This window comes from Amborella trichopoda, chromosome 13, assembly GCF_054954075.1.
Source record: "Amborella trichopoda isolate Santa Cruz 75 chromosome 13, AtrichopodaSantaCruz75HAP2 v2.0, whole genome shotgun sequence".
In the NCBI taxonomy this organism is placed as follows: Eukaryota; Viridiplantae; Streptophyta; class Magnoliopsida; order Amborellales; family Amborellaceae; genus Amborella; species Amborella trichopoda.
This window is the reverse complement of record NC_142348.1, coordinates 49,135,796-49,141,795: the sequence shown is the minus strand read 5'-3', so window position 1 is coordinate 49,141,795 and position 6,000 is coordinate 49,135,796.

Below are 6,000 nucleotides of genomic sequence, written 5' to 3'. Positions count from 1 at the left end.
AGTTGAATCGGCTTCTTGGCTTCCGATTCTTTACTCTCAACCCGGCTGGAGCTCCAAGAAAAAAAGCTCTGCCCTTTCTCTCTAAGCTTCTGAAACTCGACAGTCCACTGGTCCACCAAGCCAGACATTCTTCAGTTTCTCTCTCTTTAATTTTCTTTCCTTTTTGGGGTGAGTAAGAAAATGGGAAACTCAGAAAAGGATTGAATTAATCACTTCGATTTTTTTGCTGAGATGGTTTTTGCATAACCCATCAGAAACCTTATAAAGATACCCAAAAACCAGAGGCATAAGTGAGAACCGGGTGAAATAGGCGGTTTTAAGTGAGTGGTTTTGGGAAGAGCAATTGGGTTTTGCTAGTATTGTGGGCGGTGGTGGATTTATTTGTTACTGTGTACTGCTTTAGTTTTGGAATTCGGAGTGCCATGACGGCCCACCGGAACTTTATTTTTTTATCCCAAGAAAATTGTTTGCTTATATTTTGATTTCCACCCTCCTTTTTTATTTATTTGCTTAAATTTTGATGTCCACCGTCTTTTTTATTTAAATGCTTAAATTTTGATGTCCACCCTCTTTTTTGATTTGTATGCTTAAATTTTGATTTCCACCCTCCTTTTATATCTGGACACATTAAAATAAAGGATCTGGTTTATATGCGGCCGAGCTCGCACATGTAAAAAGTACGGGCCTATTAATCATAAATATGAAAAAGTGAGTAAATTTTAAAAACTAAAAATAATAATTTTTAGTAAAAAGACATTTGGACCGTTAAGTTTCCATTGTTTTTAGATGGAACACCTATTTGCATCCATTTTTAAGATGAATACTTTATATTTTTTTGGATGGTATATGTAGTCTTGCAGTCCAACTGACATGAAATAATTTTTCTAAAATAAAAATATTGTCTATAAAAATACTATTTATCTTTTTCACAAAGATATCACAATCAATCTTGTTCTTTAAATTTTAAAATAAATTCCCTTTTAATTCTTAAACAACGGTAAAAGTTATCGAAAATACTTCAGCTGATTATTGCATTGGGGTTGGGTTGGCAACAGCCTGGGTCAATCCTAGCCCCTATTGGGCTGGCTCAAACCCCGCATAAGCCGAAGAGGCCTTGGCCCAAGCCCAGCCTTAGCCTTGTCCAAGGTGAGCCTAGCCAAATAAGATAAAAGTAATCAAAGTGAAAAATTAAGGTGTAAAGAAAAGGGCCGGCCTCGGCCAAACTACATCAGGACTTGTCACAGCCTGGGCCCAGGACCTATCCTCGAGCCATAGGCCCAGGCCGGGCATGGCCTTCCGACCCATTGCTAGCCATATACTACATTGGTCTCCCATCTCCCCATTTTCGAGCCCTAGAGGTATTTGTTTCACCTCAAATTTGTAATATGCATCTTCAGGTTGTGATGAAGAATCCCATAAAAAAAATTTGAAAATTATTTTTTACAATCCAATGATGCAAATTGTATGTTTTATGGGCACTAGATCTAGCCCTTTAATAATACAAAATAAATGTCTTTTAACTGGCTATGCGGTGATGATGAGACAACCAGCACGATTGATTTTAATCAAACCCCCCTAGAATCTCCTTTTAACACTATTTTTTCTTTCCTAGAATAGAAATTTTGAATATATTTTCTCTCGAAAAAATAAAAGAAATGAAATATTTTCTATTCCTTTAGCTTTTTTTTTAATTTTTAATATTCTTCTTTGTTATGACCATTTAAAAAAAACGGATTGGTGACACGAATCAGTCACACCGACCTGTGTCCGATAAGTGGATCGGATCGGAGAATCAGTCGAATCGGCAATTTTTGTCTCAAAATTTTTCAAAAAATAGCTATAAATCTCCAAAAATAGTGTTCTTTTTTAGTTTATAAAAGAAATTAGGAGTGGTGCATTATGTATATCCATTTCTTTGTAAAAATAGGTGAATACTTGGACACTTTTCAGTTTGGATATTTGCATAGCTATTAATTATAACAAAGTATTATAAATATATTAGAGAACACTTCTATATTCTAAGATAAAAATAATAATTTCAAATATAAAGTGAAATTAGTATCACATCTAAGTATCAAACATCTATTAATTTGCTTTACTCATCCAAAATTATCACAACCTAACTAACTATAATATTATATACTGAAATTGAAATTGAAATTGAAATTGATAATTTATATTTTATAACTATTTTAATATACAAATAAGAACAAATCTAAAATATCTTCTCATATCAACTAACTTTAAAAATATTATTTACAATTATAAGAAAAAATAAGATAGTACATAATTTATAATACAAATAAAATAATAAATAACATAGAAGATTTGGTTATCAATATATAATTATTAACTGTAATATTATAATAAACATGATTCAATAATTTCTATATAACAACTTAATACAATTCAAAATTATGTTGAATTTTTATTGCTATATAAAATAAGTTATTGTAATAATAATAAATTAATAATAAGTATTTTTTAATATTTGTAAAATTCATAAATATATTAATTTAAAATTACAATCTAGACTAAATATGAAAATAACATAAGCTATATTGAAACAAAAATTTATTAAATAAAATAAAATTTTAATATATTAAATTATGTGATGTTTTAATGTATTTATAGCAATACAAATTTAAATATAAAAATAAAATTGTTAGTATAATTATGAATATGTTAACAATTTTTACATGATTATATTCATTCAACATAATAATATTAATGTAATTTTGATGTGATCATATTCACATAATTAAAACATCAGGATTGGTAACGTGTTCCTTTTGTGACGTCATGAAACCGATATGTGATGTCATCATACCCATCCTTTGTTTCAAAATGGCCGAATCCCGATTTTTAAGCAGATTTGAGATAGCTTAACCGATACTCACTCTGGATCGCCCGACTCCAGATCGAAACAACGATTTTTAAAATACTGGTTAGGAGCTCATCCGCATTGACTCATGTACCTTGAGCCGACCAAATGTCTTTTCTTTTTTCTATTTTTTTAATATTGGGCCATGCGATACCTATTTTTTTATAATATTGGGCCAAATGTTATATACCTTTAACCAGTGTTTGAAAAGACAAATCAATTGGATGGATTGCCCCCTTTGGAAACCAATCTGGATCCGTAGATTGGCGATGCAAATGAGTGAATGGCCAATAAAAAAAATATAAATAAAGAATAAAATAATAAAAAATAAAAGGTGGGGCTAGATTAATTTGACTCTTGAACAGAACTAGAACATAACCAACTGGTTCTAGACATATGGTAGGAATTGGACTGGTTCCACTATATCATGATCTGGATCAGGTGATTTTAATCTAGATCCACATTTTTAAAACCCAACGTTTTACATAAGGGAAAAGTTTATATAAGGTTGCAACCTTAAAATGTAGAATCACAGATACACCTCAAAAATCTATTGGAAATGTTGTTTTAATGTTGAAAAAACTTCTAATCGATCATCTCGACATTGAGATGTATGAATATGAAGAAAAAAAAACAGTTTTCGAGTCCCGAAAATAGTGCATCTTGCAACACATTATCTAGACCGTTCATTTTCAAGATTTTCATATATTTATAGATCTACTTGATTTTAACTATTTTTGAAATTAAAAATTTTCTAATTAGGTATGAAAATAGATTTTAAGATACTACCAAGAATTTTTTATAACAAAATTGCACGTTATGATAAAATTTTAAGGTGTGCCTTGATTGGATTGTTTAAGGTTGCATCCCTATAGAAACCGCACCTTTACATAATCGATATATATGGAGAAATTTGTAAAGTTTGAGAAAGTCACGGACCGTTTATTATGTTCAAGAAGTTTGCAACGTTTTGATCAACCATGCAAGAGACTTTCGTATCAGAAGATCACAACCCAGCCATTAATGAGAAATCAAGCATCTGGGGGTGTCTCTCATATTGAAAGATCAGTAAAATTTACCAAAACAGTTATTGTATTATCAAAATTAAAAAATAATTTGTATATTTTATGTTTCATAGTCAAGACCCAATTTTCAAGAGTGTGTAGTGTATTTTAATTTAATTTTGTTTTCTATTCTATACTTTCACGACAAAATCCGTGGGAGATTCACAAGAAATCAAGATTTGATTTATGCTTTAGACAAAAACAAAATAAATAATCATGATAGAGATTGAGTACTATGTTGAACTACAACAAAAGAAGAATCAATCTTGGAAACCGATCTTTCGAATTGACGGTGGCACTGCTAGAATGCGCCACAATTGAATAATATGAAGAAATGATTGTATACAATGAGATCATTTACTTATCATACAAGAGGATATAATTACTACAACCATCCGATGTGAAATTTGATAGCATGGGTGTGTCACAAAGTTTGAGAAAAATTCTTTGAAGTTTGAGCTTGGTCAATTGAATAAATGCAGCTATTTAATTTCACATCCAATGGTCAATATTAATTGTGACCACCTTGTTTTTTTGGGTGCATCAGTGGGGGAGAAAGCCCCTACCTAATTTTCATTAATTAAATATAAGAACAAGCATTACACATTATTTTACAACCCTATAATGGGGCAGTTGCGCCAAATCATGAAGCAACAGAGTGGAAATAAAGTCTGGCAAATAGTAGCACCAGAGCTAACAGATGTTCTCTTAGTAAGGGCATTAGCTACCATATTTACCTCACAAAAAAAATGGACAATGGACCACCTATGAGTAGAGAGACTGTTCCAAAAAATGGACAATGGACCACCTATGAGTAGAGAGACTGCTTCGACAATTTTTTTCAATCGTCTGTAACCGCTATGGGGCATGACATCGATTCTGTGTAATATTCACAAGCAAAGAAGAATCGCTTTCTATCTGTAGTGGAAAACACCCCCTCTGAAGAGCTAAATGAATCCCTTCTTCGAGCACCAAGAATTCTGCATAGTTATTAGAGGCACTACCAAAATGCTTAACAAATGCAGCAATAAGACCACCATTGCTATCCTTGATGACCCCATCATTACCTGCTAATCCAGGGTTTTGTAGGGAAGCACCATCAATACTCAACGTGTAGCTCTGAGCCTTAGGAAATGACCACGCTACCGGAAGAAGGGATCTTAGGTTCTGCTGTCGCCAAGTAATCTGAAAATTCCCAATGATTGTCTTTTTTTATAAGTGGAATGTCCATTTCTTGGCATTCGCTAAAGCCTTAACATGTGAAGTAATTTACTTAACAATTTGTTCCCTTCTTGTGACTCGTGATTGAAAGATTCTCCTGTTTCGCTCCTCCCATAGAAACCAATTTGTGGTGAAGAAAATAGAAGTCCAAATATTGAAAAGTCCATCTGATTTAAACTTAAAAGCTTACCAGCTTCTAAGCATATCAAGAATAGAAAAACCGAGTATGAACTGCTTACCACATCACCACGCTATCTGACCTCCATATTAGTGAAATAAAAGATGGTAAATGTTGCCATCATTATTCATACAAAAAAAGGACATAATGGGGCTAGATGGATGCCTCGTTGCTAAAATAAAGATGTAGTAGATAAACAATTATGTAGGGCCAATCAAGAAAACCATTTAGCCCGTGGATGACATTTAGAAGACCAAACGACACATAATATAGGCTACGAAGAACCTTTGTATCGAATAAAATCCCATGCTGCTTTGATTGAAAACAAACCATTAGCAAAATGGATCCATATCAGTGAGTCCATTTTGGGCTATAAAGGGAGAGGATAACTCTCAACCTCTCTCCATATACTGAAGGACACTAATGAAGGTGGGGGCAAGGTTCAAATTTGAGGTGAACCACCAAAGAAATCAGCGACCTTTTGCCCAACGATATCTCTCAAATCCTTATGAATGTTAGCCCCATAAGAATTTGATAATTACTGCCCTGATAGCCATGGGTCCTCCTAAAAATCTATCATTTGCCCATTACCAATACACCACTGAACATTCTCTCTTATATGCGTTAAGCTAAGTAAAATGCCTTTCCAAGCG